This window comes from Lygodium microphyllum, chromosome 29, assembly GCF_053477565.2.
Source record: "Lygodium microphyllum isolate KBCC chromosome 29, Lygodium_microphyllum_v1.1.10, whole genome shotgun sequence".
Taxonomy (NCBI): Eukaryota; Viridiplantae; Streptophyta; class Polypodiopsida; order Schizaeales; family Lygodiaceae; genus Lygodium; species Lygodium microphyllum.
The window spans coordinates 101,680,940-101,698,003 of NC_141163.1; positions in this window are offsets into that span (position 1 = coordinate 101,680,940).

The window sequence follows — 17,064 nt, forward strand, 5'->3', positions numbered from 1 at the left end:
ATATTCCAATTAAAAGAGCCACCGAGGCTCAATTTTGGGATTGCCATAGCCCAATTTAGAAGCATTTAGGCAACCGAGAGTGGCTTGACTCAAGGTAGTTCAATTTATTTTTGGATTGTTGGAGAAAAGATTTGGATATATGTATACTATGTATGCAAGCATGGGGGGACTACTTAAGCACATAGGAAGCTTGTTATTCTAGAATCACAAGGATAACTTAAGTGGAAAAATAGGGGGCATGCTTCTTGTTTTGAAGCCTAAGACCTACTTGTGTTTGTTAATAGAGAAAAAGAAAGATAGATAGAGTTAAGGTTTTATTAAGGCTATGATGTCTATTAACTCTATTGCTCATCAGAAGGCTCCAAGAGGTTGTTTTGATAAAAACAACATATTGTGATACATTTTTAGAGTTGTTCATGTCTTTTGCCTCACATTTTTAAATTTTTTGGAAGCTATAGAGTATTAGTTTCATAGAAAAACCCTCTTGTTAACCTTTGGATTAAGATTATACAAGGTGGAACCATTTCAAAATTGCAGGAAAAAGGTACAGGTGTTTTGGATGCTAAAGTAGCACTAAATGAAAGGGGAAAATCCCATGATCATTAGCGAGAGTTTGACGTCATGTTTTGGCATTTTAGCATGTGTGTGTGTGTGTGTGTAGAGAGAGAGAGAGAGAGAGAGAGAGAGAGAGAGAGAGAGAGAGAGAGAGAGAGAGAGAGAGAGAGAGAGAGAGAGAGAGAGAGAGAGAGAGAGAGAGAGAGAGAGAGAGAGAGAGAGAGAGAGAGAGAGAGAGAGGGCTCCGATTACAAAACCTTTTTTTGAAAATCATTTTAATATTCTAAAAAAATCATTTTGGCATTCTTGAAATGGTTAGTTTTATTGAAATAGCTTGAGTAATTGTCACTTTTTAGCAACGATAAAGTGGATTAATTGTTAGTTTCATCGACATGGGTTGGAGTGATTGTCATTTTCCAACAGTAATATTTTGCCATGCATTTGAACCATTTCTCTTATATAGAGGGAAAAAAAGTTAGTGGAGCCCTCTTGTTTGGAATGTTTCAATGTTCGTTTCCTCCACTCCACAAGCCTTGGAGTTGCTCTCTGTTTTCTTAGAACTCTGCCACAGGTTTTTGCTCTCAACCTTCCTACACCATGGAGGCATCTTCTTGGTGTAGAAAACCTAGTGCTTCCATTGAGTCCATGGTCACTTATAATATGCTCAATGAGCAAGACAGGCGCATTTCCTTGACCATAAAAAAGGGAAGTTGGATAATCATGCACCAAAAAAAGTGGGAGAGATCCTTGATATCCCACCCTTTCTTATCATGTTGGAAGGATTGGGTAACAGATTTTAGGCTTAGTCGCTCCAAGAGGACAATCAAAGAAGTGTGTGCGCAACATGTTTTTATGCATAAGGAGCTTCACCTTGAGCCTAATGCCTCTAATCTCCCTCTTCATAGACCCAATAGTTAGGGCAATGTGGTTGCGTTTAATTTGTAGTATGAATGAAGGTTCATATTTCTTATTCATCTTGTATGATAACACCATTTGATGTTAATATACTTGTATCCATAAAGTGTCGAGGAGTTGTGGCCAGTATAATGTGTGGTAGATTCTCTAGATATCACCTATGACTCCATTGTGAAGAGCTTTACAAGGGGAGGACAAAAGTGGCATTACTTGAGAGAAGTATATTATTTTATGTACCACCTCCCTCCAATGAGCATTTGGGAATCTTATAGCCTTTCTCTTCCAGATTTTAAGAGCAGAGAGTGTCCACTAGGAGATTCAAGGATAAGCAAGATTTACATGTGCAAAATTTTTCATGAGGTGTAGAAATGCCTAAAGCCCAAAATTTCAAGTAGGCAAAGCAAAATATCTACTTTATGCCTATAGACATTTTTGTGGACTTCTTCATTAGCACTAAAGTTTGGACCTCAGGAACCATGTTCCTAGTGAAGTGCCTAAATGTAGATAGTATCCTAGAGTTTGTGGATGTAGGAGGCTGGGATACAAAGGCACAAGACAGAATCTCTTGCAAGGTGCAACTAGATTCTGCTATCTGCAAGTATATGATTGCCACTCAAAACTTCATCATGACATTCTTGTATAGAAGATGGCATAATGTTTGGGGGAAGTTGGTGCCACTAGACTAATACATGAGGGAGTTTTCTAGAAATCAATAAGTTTAGTAAAATGAATGATAATTAAAAAAAAAAACATTTCCATTTTCTCATGCATTGTGTAGAAAGTAATGAATGAATGAGCCATTGTAAAATTACAGTGTAAAGGCCATGAAGGCCAGATTCAAGAGTTCCATTGAGGGAAAGATCGAGCACGAAGATGGTTGCTTGGGCAGTGGCAATATTGTCAGGCGGCAAGGTTGTGGTTGGGATTGGCCGTGAGGTTGTTGGTGACAAGGTTGTGGTTGGGATTGGGAGGATGGACAATGTTCTCCATATCATGCCACAAAGCTCCCCCCCCCCCCCCCCCCCCCCCTCGACGCACCCTGTCGCTATCCACTACTTGTTTTGCAACCCACTCTTCAAAGCCAACCTCAATTGAATCCATTCTTCCACATCTACCATATTGACTTCAAATTGCTATATTGCATATTCATATGCATGCATAGCCATTGGCTGAGCCTGTTCCTCCTTGTGCCTCCTTTGCACACACACATACACTCTCATTCATCTCTTTGCACCACCTCTTCCTTGGAGTGTTGGGAAATACAAGCTATAATATATTGAAGGGTGGTAATTTTGAACTTTTTAACATCAAAATTGGAGTAGTTTCGTATATTTATATCCTAATCCAAAAACAAAGTTACAAAATGCAAGCTTTCATTGGAAAAAATAAGCTTGCATTGCAAAAATGACTCATATTTGGAAGATCATATATAGTGCTCAGGTTAAGAAATGCATTAAGGCATGTTCTCCACCCACAAATGACGTCTTGATTGGGTTCTTGTGGGACTCGCACAATTCTTTTAGTCATAGTACCTATAAGGTTATCCTGATGAACTACAAGGCTCTCCATGCAGCTTACAAGCTTGCATGCAACCCTAGAAACACAAGCCTAGTTTATTCTCTTGACGATGCCTTCAAAGAGCACAAACTAACCTCAAAGGAGAGATGTAGATATTGTCAAGCTCTTCTGTGGTAGCCCTTGCCAATAGTATTTGTAAAATAGCATAAGTTTACAAGTATATTGTACATTATCAGACCCCCCAATGATCCCTATTCAATCATCAAACAAGAATAAGAATTTCAAAGCACTAGCACCAAAACTAGGATAGAAGAAGCTAGGAACACAAACAATAAATGCTCTTGATTAAGCACTTATTGCTCATGATAGGAAATGAAAACGACTCGCACATAATCAATCCTCATGTAAGGAAACATTCTCAAAAGTATGGGATATGAGGTGCCATCATCTTATAGGCCCCTAAACAATAGCGGGTTAATAGAATATATGGCAATGTGTAGGGAAGGTGGCAACAAAGCTATAATTTAGCTATTAAAACCACGGGGGATTAAAAAAGACAATTAAAGCAACATACCTAATGAGATCAAGGATTAAGATGCCTAGACAACAAAAAGTAAGAACTTACCATTGTAGGGAAACCATAATGGAGTCAATCAATGCCTCTTTAATGGGATAAGAAAGCACTCAAATATCAAGAGCATCAAGCTCAACCTCCAGTTGTTGTCCTCTCAAGGATATAATAGCCCAAGTGGGAGACACTATGCCACCTAGGTCAATCACACACTCACTGAGGATGGTATTGATCTCTCTATCAAGAGAATGCCCCTCCTATATTGAAAGTGGTGGTGGTTGGTGAGGTCTACTAGTATGTGCTAAACTAGAGGTAAAAGATAAAGGCTATGCGGAAGAGGTGGGGGGCTAGTGGCTAGTAAAGAGTAAGCCCCTTCTTCGTTGAAAGTGGACGTGGTTGGTGAGGTCTACTGGGCCTCGTGGGTGGGGACACTTGGGGACTCTGGGATTGGGGGTCTTGGAGTTGTGGGGCTTGTTAGGATCTCGGGGCTCTTGGACCAAGGTATTGCTCGTGCTCTTTATAAGCATCCATGGTGTTTGGAAAGCTCTGTCCTCCTAGGCTTGGGCTTGGGTGCTATTTGTGCTCTTTATAAGCGTGTGTCCCTCTCATGGGAGATAGGGGATCTTGACTTGGCTCGTTATTAATGAAGAGGTGGGATAGTAAGTATCCCTTGCATGCGATGGTCTAAGATCTCCATAGGATTCACAAACCTGTCATACCAAAGTTTCAAGTGTGGTGCAAGTTGTTCAAGATATGCGTCTTTAAAAAATTCAATGAGAGAGTCTTTGGCAATCTTTTAAAGTGTGTGAATTTTCAAGAAGTTCCATCACATGTCTATTGCATAATGATCATACATTTCTTAGACTAATCTTGGGAAGGGAAGGCATGGTATTGCAGGTTGCATTTGAGTCTCTATCCTAAGAAGCTCACTAAGAACAACATGATGAGCTTGATATATTTTGCACATTTCATGGGAGGGATCCTCAGCCATGAACTTTGAAACATAGACCATAAAGAGTCACCATAAATCTAGTCACAGAGAGGCTACTCTATTACATTTATGAACTATGAACTATTTGGTGGTGACCCTCAAAGATAAGAACACTGGATGAGGGTCACCACTAAGTGATAGATATTGCCCATGGGAAAAGGGTTACCACCATGTAACTGCTTGGTAGTGACCCTAAAAGACAAGCATTGGATGAGGTTCATCATCAAAAGTGATAGAGGTTGCTCCTTGGAAAAGGGTTTCCATGAACCATTTAGTGGTGGTTATCCTTGAAGACAAGAACACTCAATGGGGGTTACCACCAAGTGATAGAGGCTACCCCTTGGCAAAGGGTTGCCATGGACCTCTTGGTGGTGACCCTCAAAGATAAGAACACTAGATGAGGGTCACCATCAATTGATAGAGGTTATCCCTATGGAAAGAGTTTCCATAAACCGCTTGGTGGTGATGCTCAAAGACAAGAACATTCAATGAGAGTCACCATTAAGTGATAGAGGCTACCCCCAGGCCAAAGGGTTGTGAACTGCTTGGTGATGACCCTCAAAGACTAGAACATTGGACCATAACACTAAACGAGGCTTCCCTTGGGCAAAGCAATAGAGGTTGCCCTTGGGAAATGGGAAGCCTTAAAGAAAAAAATACAAAAGATGTAGTGGTCAGGAAAAATTTTAAGACAAAACAATATGCATGTACTGGTCATGGGTTTCTTGAAAACAAAACAAGGCTTTACTAGGCGAATAGGTCACTACGAATTAGTATTATTGTCACAAAGTTGCTTCTTTTGGGGGTGCACTCATAGTATCAATAGTATCAGTGGAATCAATGGAGGGCATGAGATCTCAACATATGGTTGATTGGGCGATAGTTAGAATAGGTAGATGCAAGAGTAAGAAAATGGCCAAATGTGCATAGTCCAGTTTAATGGAAGAACTTTTGTATTAATCATTTAGGATGTAGGGATCGAGTATTGAGCATTTTTGCATTGATGGGCTTCGGGTATGAGGATCAAGTACTGATCACATTTGCATCAATAAGTGATATCTCCAAATGATAAAAGTATTATTTAAAGTGCTCTTCCCATGGGGTGTTACAATTGAAGTATTTCTAACAATGCAAATCGGCTAAGTCCTTCGAGGATGTAACTAAGAGTGTTCTGCCACCATTGATATGGTGACTTGATGGGAGCAAGAGAGTATGTGTATTGGTTATGTGGGGAAAACACAATGTAATAAAAAAAAATTAGCTTGATAATCCTAAGCCCTAAAAGGTGGAGTATGATTGTAATCCTAAGCCCTAAAAGGTGGTATGTAGGAACTCCAATAAGAGAGAGCAAGATGGTATGTAGGAACTCCAATAGTCATAATGTGTGACATGCCTTCCTTTATTCTATTATTGTGTAAAGAATAAAGAATAAAGTGATATTGATGGGTGGCTTCCACCTTCAATGTACAAGTATGTGGGTAGTAAGTACAAGTAAAAGTAGGTAGCTAAGCAAATGTAGCCTTTAATCCCAAACAACCTTCTAGTTAAAGAAAAATGTGCATGAGTGTGGAGAAAACAAGGAAAAAGTGATAAAGTATACAATGCAAGTACAATAGAGTGAGGAATAGACATCATCTTGTCCTACAACCATCATTTTCCTAAGGAAGGCATAATGTTCTATTAGGAGACTTTTATTGAGCAAGATTTGTAAGATTCTCATTAGTCAAGATCTTGAAAAGCTCTATCTTCTTTCTCTCAATCACTTGTTTGATGAAGTAATAATGAACCTTAATGTGCTTGGTCTTTGCATTGAAGACCGGGTTATGGAGCAACTAAATGGCACTCATAGAGTCCAAATGTAATGTAGAAGTCATTACAAGCCTTAGTGGATGTGATATACTTAGCCTCGGTAGTAGACAAGGCCGTGCATTTTTGTACCCTGGATATATAAGAGACAACACCTCTAGCAAAAGTAAAGATATAGTGAGAGTGGACTTCCTACTATCTGCATATCCTATATAATCAGAGTCTGTGTAGTCCACGACTCTAGTATCATGGCCACCATAACAAATGTATCTATCTACAATGCCCTTAGGGTATCTTATAATATCGCTCATAGTGTCCCAATGCTGCTTGCTAAGTGTTACCATATAATGAGCCACAACTTGCACTACCAATGCTATGTTAGGCCTAGTGGCTATCATAACATACATCAAGATGTCCATCATGGTTGCATACGAGAAGTTGTTCATCTTGGCCTTCTCATCTTCAGATTGCAGATAATCTACCTGATTGACCATCACATGAGAAGGTAATGGGCAACCAATAGGCTTACCACCTTGCATATGGAACTACTCAAGGACTTTATAAATGTACTTCTTCTGTTGATGATAGGTAGAGGAGTCTTTTAGAGCAATTACAATAAATGCACATACCAAGTATGTGAGAGGCATATCCCATGTCAATCTCAAAGATCTTCTTAAGGTGAGTCTCCAAAGTATCCAACTCATCATGACTACTCCCAACAATTAGCATGTCATCAAAATATAGCACCAAAATGATAAGGCTACCATCGTGGTCTTCTTTATGTAAAGATATGAATCCATATCATTATGGGAATAACTGTGTGAATGCATAAAGGCATCAAACTTATGATGCCATTACCTAGGTGACTGCTTAAGTCCATAGAGACTCTTCCTCAACTTACACACTAGGTGCTCCCTACCCTTTTCCTTAAAGCCCTTAGGTTGCTACATATAGATATCCTCATGCAAGTCCCCATGAAGAAAGGTTGCTTTTACATCCATTTGGTACAAGTCTAGATCCATGAAAAAAAGCTATTTTTCATATCCATTTGGTACAAGTTTAGATCCATCTATGCAACCAAGGCCAATACTAAGTGTAGGTGCTCGACCATATGAGAGAATATCTCATCAAAATCAAATCTCTTCTCTTGCTTAAAACCCTTCATAACTAATCTGGCCTTATATACTCGGGGAGACTAGGGGTACTCTTTAAATTGTATAGCCACTTGCATGGTAATACACATTTTCCATTGGAAAAAGGAATCAAATCCCATGTATATTTTTTTTGAGCAGTGTATCATCCATAGATTACATGGCCCTCTTCCAATAGTGACTATCACCTCTGGGCATAGTCTTCCATAAGTGAGAGGCTCACTAGCATCTGTCACCATGACACAATGCATAGAGGACTCAAAACAATCAGGAGGATATAAGACTCTAGTGGAGCATCTCAAGAGATGGCTATGGGCTATCCTCTTTGTATAACATCATGATCCTATATGGTACATGAATCATGGGCTATTAGATCATCAATAGTTGTGGTAGGCCATCTAAGTGGGATTGGGTGGACTATAATAGGAGGCTCCTTCTCAAAGATCACCTTGCGTACCTTAACTACCTGCTCAAGTTACTTATCCATCTTATCCTTATGAAAGACGGCATCATGGCTACGGATAACCTTTTGTACCGGAAGATCCCAAAGGCAATAGCCCATCTCACTTGCATCACCATATATAAGAAAGATACATCCAACTTATTGCATTTGTCTTTGGAAATATGGTAGAAAGCCTCATATCCAAAGACATGCAATTGTGCATATGTCAATCTATGAATAATATCTTTATATGGTGTATATAAAAAAAATTTAACATGTCATTATAAAAATTTCATATTGTTAAAGTCATGTATATGCTTACATATTTATGAGTGAACCCCTTGGAAGATAGTGTCACCATAGGGCAAGACAATGTACTACCACTAGTAAATCTAGGTCATGAATACGTAGTTTGATTGGGGTTTGATTCATGAAACTTTAGTTTGATTGAAGCATAGGCTAATATCGACCTTCTTATACAATAAAACAACAAAGGGAAGTCTTACTTGCATCACAAATGCCTTTAGTAGCATTGGTAAAGTTGGGAAGTTGGAAAAGTGATGCATTTGTGAGATTTTCTTGAGTTGAACAAACATACCCTATTGTAGCAATGTCCTATTTGCTATTCTTTTTTATAATCTCATTCAAAGGTGCAATTTTAAAATATCTTTAATCTTAACAACGTTTGTAGATGCCTTGGAAACAACGAATCCCAAATATTCATTCTAAGAAATGAAGTTATATGCTTGCTCCTATTTTCAAAGAGCTTGTGAGGGTGGAAAAGTTGATCCTCTTCTAACATAGAAGAAATTAGGATACTATTAAAAGATACAAGAAAAAACTCATTCAAGTATGGTCACAATATGTCCTACAATTGAATGTGGATGGTGCATTAATTAGGCAAAAGGAGATGGCATTGAGCTCATAGTGGCCATAGAGAATATTGAAGGTAATCTTTGTGATTTTCTCTTTCTTGATTTAAATTTGGTAGTAGATGGGTTGTTGTAGGAAATTCTTCAAAAACACCCTTAGCACCATGTACCTATTTAAGAGTTTGTCAATGCAAGGAATATGATATTTGCTTTTGCAAGTAACTTAATTTGGACCTCCATTAGGAAAAAAATGAACTAAAAAATGGGCCTTTTAGCCTCCCCTCTCTCCTCCTTAAAACAAGGAAAATATGAGAGAAGAATAGTAAAACAATCCTCTTCTCTCTCTACTTTTTCAATCTCATTTTGCCTTTTTTATATTATCCACAAAGGATTTGCTCAAATTCCTTCTCTCTCCTCATTCCTTGGGGAGTCCACCTATAAGAAATCATCTATATAACGTGCATTCAAAGGATATTAAGAAATACACTTTCTTTACATGCTGTAAGGTCTTAAAATGACCCCTTTTAATTTACTAAACTTATGATTTAAAAAAATATATATTAAAAAAACCCATTTCATAGATGTAGTTATGCAAGTTTTACTAACTATAATACCCTTTCTTTTGAACTCACGTGGTATCTTACATATTCTATAAGGTGGACACCCCGGGCCTCATTCAAGAACCCTTTTTCAATGGAATTTTATATTTAAAAAGGAGTTACTTACAAGAGTGTAGTGCTTGGTTTTTAACACAAAATGATTAGTAAATATGAAGTAATTGATATTTCAATTGAAAATGAGAAAAATGAAAATTTGAAAGTTTCTTTTAAGATATTTTGAGGATTTTTTATATCCTAGCTTTTGGTAAAAAAACAAACTTGTTTATTGATTTTCTCATTTTTTAGAGATGTTTTTGGATGTAAATTTGAATTTTCTAAAATACAAGAACTCTTGAATAGTGGTTCTCTCTGAGCCTTTTTTCCCCATTTCTTACACTCTCATGGCTCTACTGTGATCTCTTCTCTTTGATTAACTTTCATTAATATAGATAATTACTTACACCTCTCTTGCTCATAATCACTCATTCATAACCACTATATGCAATCGATTCATGTCTGTCTATCAATCCTCTGTCATTGCACTAAATAAGCTACCTCCTTCCCCTTGATACCTTTATGTGCCTCTCACTACATCTCTACTCTATCTCTTGAGACAACCAAGCCTAGACCTCTATTTCTATTAATATCTATGTGCATCCCCTCCAAGCTATCTCCATATAGACACCAAACCAACTATTTCCATTAATGTCTTCATGTGTCTATCTCAATGTCTCTATATGTGTCTCTCTATTTTATCATAGTAAACTTAATAGTACAATTCCTATTAACATATAAGTGTGTCATTTGGCTTCTCTCTCGTCTAATTCTCTAGATATTAAACCTCATATTCTCATTAGCATTTCTATGTAATCAATTCATATACTTATATAATTGGGACACAAGCAATAATTAAAATGAATACAAGAAAGAAGGAGTTACATATTGAGGTAGAGATCGAATATGGCCCATTGTTTAAAAGGACCCAACGTACTAGTGACAACCCTTAGGTTCTACATAGTTACAAGTAGATGGGATTGAAGCACATGGACTTGTGGATTGATGGGAGAATCTACCCAATTGATCCCCTAGCCAATAAACCTCCAACTTTCTCAAGAAGTATAGTTTTTTTGAAGGATGTGTGTGAGGGTAGTAATGGTCTTCTCGCCTACACTAAGCATCTCAATGATCAAGCATTTAAAGTGTTTACAACTTGGCAAAAAAAAAAAGGCACGATATGATTGCTCCACATCAACTTCATATACAATAGCTCATATGATAAGTGATGCACTTGAATGAGACTATAATTCAATAAAATAATCAAATTCTCACAATGTATGACACTATCCATGACATTGGTATCTCATACAAGGAGGTAAAGACACAATTGAATGAACTTATAAAGATCAATAGCAAGCTAATACACTAGTGTAAACAAAAGAAAAAGCCAATCAATGAGTTAATTGTGAATAGTGGCTAGTTGAAGCGATGTATTAAAGTATGCAAGGAAGCTTAGAATGAAAACCTAGGTGAAGGTGAACTTGGATAATCTATTAGAGGATTGTTGAAGGCGAGTACATAGGAAAACACTTTAAGAAATCCAAATTTCAAGGCTATGAAGGAGAAGGTGATTGATTTCACATTGAAAGATATGTCAAAAAAGTTCTCAATTATGGATGCACAATCCATTTGTGACAGGGCCAGTACTATTATATCTACTTATTAAAAAATATTCAAGGATGTGAAGGCTAGGTTTGGTCATGTGGTGCTGAAGAGAAATAAAATCATGCCTCTTCTTCCTAGACCTTCAAAGTTAATTCGATGATAACTTAATGCAAAGATTTTGGATCTCATAGGAGATTCCATGTATGTTCAAGGCATAAAAACACTAAAGGTTGGATAAAAAATGCATATGAGGTGAAATCCACCAAACTCAATAATTATTATCTAGATCTATACAAAGTGTAGATGACAATGGTAATGTACTACCATATGCCCATTGAGGAATGTAATGGTAAACTGCACTTTGTGATAAAATTAGATGAAACTGACGTTATCAAATGGAGTAAAGCTTGAAAGAGTTAGCGTAAATTTGATGAATAGAGCTTTACAATTCAATAAGAACAATCTAGGAAAATTTAGTGTTCAATCAAAGTCCCATGTGTGGTGGCTCGTTGCATTTTATGTTCCTAAGGAAAATTTGAGGTGCTATAGCTATTCTTTATGCATATAAGCATTTCAAACATCATCCATTGGTACGAACATAGTGAGATGCTATCAATTGAAGGGTATTATCAATACTTGGTGGAATGGTGTCTTGTAAGAGACTTAACTTTAAAATGCATATGTGGAATCTCCAATGGTCCAATGCAAAGTATCCATGCCTATATTGCTTGACAAAGAGGGTGGAAGTAAAGGACCTGAAAAAGAATTGGAAAAGAGTAACAAGTACTGCATCAACATGTGACAAAGAAGATTCTACTTGGAAGCCCATCTTCAATATTCTATTACATCGTGTTTATATTCGTTCATTGCATGCTTTTATCAAAATCATGGAGAAAACTATACATGAGTATATTTGCTTTGCTTATAAGATGCAACCGGAAAAAGAAACCATTGCAATGTGTAGGAATGTGGAGCGAGTACTATCAAAAAATGGGCTACATAAGCATCAAGTAATGATTGAAAAAGATGAGAATAGATAAATGAAAAATGATAATTTGCCAAAAAAGCCTTGCTTTGGAGGAATGAAGTCTAGGAAGTTTCTTTTACCACCCATCAGTGAGAAAGGAAATGTCATAGTTCATAGGCTGCAAGATTAAGATGGGTGAAAAGAGTTGCATTCTATGGTTCTTGATCAAAGTAATGGAGATAAAACAAGGTTGGCCAAAGCCAAGGTTTAGCCTCAATAAATTGGCTCCCTTGCTTCAAAAAGTGGTGTGTGACAATGGAGATAAGCAAGAGTTTGTCAATGCTATGCATAGCTTCTATGAAAACATAGTGGAAGCATGTGGCAAAAGTTCTATCACACATTACATGATGCATACTAAGTCAATATTTTAAAAGTGTATGAATTGTATAAATTATTGTGCATGTTTTTACTCATATGTGATATGTGCCTTTGCAGCATATCCTTGAAGTGCATGGCCATACTTTGCATGAAAGAGAAGCATTAGAGTTTGATCCACATAAGAGATGGAAAAATCACATTGGATAGCATATGGTACATATCAAAGAAATATTGATCATGGTGGAGGGGTTAATGGAAATAATCCAATGATCTAATTGCTATATTGGTGGTACAAGATCATAGTAGTGGATGAAGCTCAATTCTCATAGAAGATAGTAAATAAAAATATTGATGAATGGGCTGTAGACATGATTGAATCACTTTGTGTTACTAAAAGAGTACATTATGATGCCTCAAGTGCCAAAGAAAACCATGCCAAGTGGCTATAGAAATAAGGCTTCAAGAAGGTAGCAAATGGATTTGAAAAGAGCTAAGATAGTAAGATAAACAATGTATTTAGTGTAAACGTAATTCATTATTTGAGAGAGAAAGAGAGAGTGAGTCTATGTGAATGAGTCTTAAAGTTTAAGTGCTATATAAGAGGGTTTCACTTTCTATCTTATTCATCGGGATTTCAAATCTCTTGCTATGTAGGAAAGATGGCTATGTCTAAGGTAGTCACGAAGAAGCTTCCCCTCAGAGCCCCGTATTATATTTAGTTTCATGTAAAATCTATTAATTAGCTCAGATACAATCTTGGACAATGATACTTCATAGCCTATGAATGAACCATCCCCTTCTCAACATAATGTAGCTTCCTCAAGTTTCCCTGAGAGGTTCAACATCCCCATAAGAAACACGTGGAAGGCAGGTACAATTTCTTTGAGAGAAATCAAGAAGTATTAGCACTCTTTTGATCTCGTCATTTTAAAGGTGAGTTTCTCAAGACTTGTTCACGATATTGTGCAAAATCTCTACCACATAGAAAGCAGGAGGTGGTTTTTGGCATATATTCAAGATAGACTAATCACTTTACAAAAGAATATCTTCATGCTCTATAGTATGTTGCAAAGGCCCTTTTGGTAGACTTGATGATTGATGCTTAGCATTGTGTAATACATGTGAAGCACATCACTCTAACATCCAAGGACTTCCAACTTATAAAAAATCCTTAAGTAGTGAAGGATGCATTCATTTTAATGAAATGAATATAGTTTGTAATGTTATATTTTTTAGAATAGTGTTCTCCTTATGCACTGGACACTTGACTATGTCCTAGTGTAATACTATTGTACTTGCTTAAAAATATGAATTAAGTTTTTGCTCTTATCCTTCACTCTCAACTTCAATGTGCATTTTCATTGTAGTTTTTGCTAGCATTGTTAATTTCAATAAGAAAAACATGCGAAAATTTTCAATTTCTCATTATAAGCTTTACTCCTGATACCTTTGTATATTCTATGTGGTGAGAAGTTTCTAAGAGTCAATAATTGTAATGTTCATTTCTCGATTATCGATCAATCTATACTTTTGATGCAAGATAATTTTAAGAATACAAAACTATATTAAAATGTGACTAAACCCCACGTGTGCACTTGTTAGGTGGTCAAGAGCCCAATATATTTTTTTGAGAAAAAAAGCATAGAGACCCCTTATCCATAATTTGGCATTTGGAGCCACTTTTTTGTTGGGCTTTTGGCCGCATTTTGATAAAAGGTTATGGATTTATGATCATACGATGGACCATGCATATGAAGTTGCATTAACCTAGTTCTTAGGCTTAAATGGGTTAAAAGTTCATTCTTTTTCTCATTTTCCCATTTGACTTTCATTATTTTCTCAATTCTCACATCCCTAATCTCTATTTCTCCTCCATTATTCTAGTCTTCTTGAGCTTGCATGGCATGCATCAATCAAGTTGTTCCCATTTTGACTTGCTGGTGAGGAAGGCCATGGTCTACCACCTAGAGCACAAGGTGGATCCTCCCTTTGGTGCAATAGCAAGTGCTCCCCCTCAACCACAATGATCACCACAAAAGAAGAGAAAATGAAGACCAAGGATTCTTGCCCTTCAAGAGATAATGAGAATCCAACATGGGTATGAACTTCTCATGCCAAAAAGGTCCTTCCAAAAGGTTATTGACAAATATTACACATGTAGCTAAAAGGACTAGAAAGGTTTTGGACACGAGTGGCTAATGGCCCATTGCCATGCAAGTAGATAGCTATAACCGTGAAGGCCTTTTGCAAATAGTTGTAGGACTTCTCATCGACTTGTTTGATAATACACAACTATCGGCCATCCATGCAAAGCGCGTCATAATCATAGATAAAGAAATAGACTTTATGGCTTCGACATGACAAGGGGGCTCCTCCATAGGTTTTTCCACGAGTGCTACAATACCATTATAATTGGAAAGCCGTAACATTATATATATATATATATATATATATATATATATATATATATATATATATATATATATATATATATATATATATATATATAATCTCATGTGATGTGTACTCAATTCAATTAGTTTAAGTAAAGTTGTATTGTTTTGTTTCTTGAAATGCATGATGCTTACTTTTTGTTTAATGTACATGTACAAGTAGTAATAGATATGGATACGAGTTATGCTATCTCCTACACACGATGCAAGTATACATACAATGTGTTGACATAACTAAATTGGATTATGTTAATATATATGAATGCATAATCAACATATCCTCGGGGAGTCCACCTTATAGAACATGCAAGATACCATGTGAGTTAAAAGGAAATGATACTTTATTTAGTAAAATTTACAAGATTATATACAAAATTTCTTACTATGATTAAAAACCCTTAAGTTTAGTAAAACAAATGGGATAATTTTATGGTCTTATAGCATGTAAATAAAGGATATTTCTTAATATCCTTTGAACACTTACACAAACCACACATTTATTCAATGAATATTTATTTATAAAGACAAAGTAAAATGTATTAAATTCATCAAGAAAGATACATATGATGGACCTTAATAATGAAAAATACAAAGAGCCGATGGACAACAAGAACTCTCATTCATTCCTTGGCCTTTTCATTGGCGGAGAGAAGAAGCCAGCTTCTAATGAAAATGGAAGTTTCTTCTTTGCTTCAAAAATGATACGTTTCCCCTTTAGCTCTTTCTTTAGGATAAGTGGATTTGACACTTTTGCGAGCTCATCTAATGTAACAAGCACATACATTACTCCATCAAAGGCTTGGTCAAATAGGTAGAGAAGCTTTGATCGCTTCTAGCACCACCTTCTCCAAGCTAAATGTTGGAGGTATTGCTCAAACAGGTCAAAACTTGGTCAAGGCCCAAATTTTCATTATTGTTTCCTCTCCTTGTGGTGAGCACTTCTTGTTGTGAAAGACCACCAAGTTGGCAAAAAGGTTACCAATGTACTTCTTTAGAGCTAAAATCTTCCATCGATATGCATGCCAAGATCCTCCTTGCCTCGATGCAAACTTATCTAATAGTTTGCACGAGAAGGCATATAATCACTACGCAATGAAATATCATATTTCAAAAAGAAAGCATTTTCTTAAATTAATGGGACTTTCACATAAAGTGATAACCTATCACGTAAAAAATAAGAATATTGACATTGGTTCAATAAAATGATTGGGAGAAACTCCACTCTTTTCTAGCAAAAGTAAAATAGAGGTAAGGAAGAAATTTAATTCTTTCTCTAGCTTGCAAGGAAACACTCTGTATTGATTCACAAAGAAAAAAAGACTATAATTACATTGCTTATGGAAGGAGGATTGCTCCATGCAAGGTAATATACCACTATCTATATTGGTCATTTTCTCTTGCTTACACAACAAAAAGTAACTCTCATGGTCAATATCATATCCCATTATGCCTCAATGCATTCATCATCCACATAATGCCACTTTCATCTATCATTCTTGCAAGCCATCGTTTCTGCCATAGATCATGCATACCATGGAAGAATGCTACAAAAAAACACAATAAGAATAATATAGAATATGTCAATTTGTATGATCAATTCCAAAACATGGAATGCATAAAGCAATAACCAATGATTTAAGACATAATACAAACACTCTACATAAGAAAACTAGAGTTCTCAAAACACATGATAAGATTGGCTAGTACAAGTGATAGCAACAAAAATTAGCTGTCTAGGTATCATAAGTGTGGATGGTCACTAGTCACCATTAGGATTGCCTATAACTTGCACTTTGTAGGCATCAAACACTAACTTATCCTGAAGACCCAAGCATGCCCTCTTTATACCTATTGCTTCTAAAAGAGGTAGAACCACATTATCTACTATAACCTCACAAATATAAAGTGAGAAGCATGGACAAGAAGATGCTTGGCATGCATGCACTAGAGGTGTAGTGCTACACTCCATCTCCATAACCAATCTTGATGGTGATCTTTGAAGACATCCATGCCAATGAGTTGAGCAAGATAGTAACACCAATCTATTTCTCTCTAGAAGGTAAGAGGTCTAATAGTCACTCAATGGATTAGTCTGCAACAACTTGCAAAAATGAGAGCTACTCTCTCCAAGAAAAGAACATGAATGATATTCAGTATGAGCAAATATTAATAAACAAATTCTAC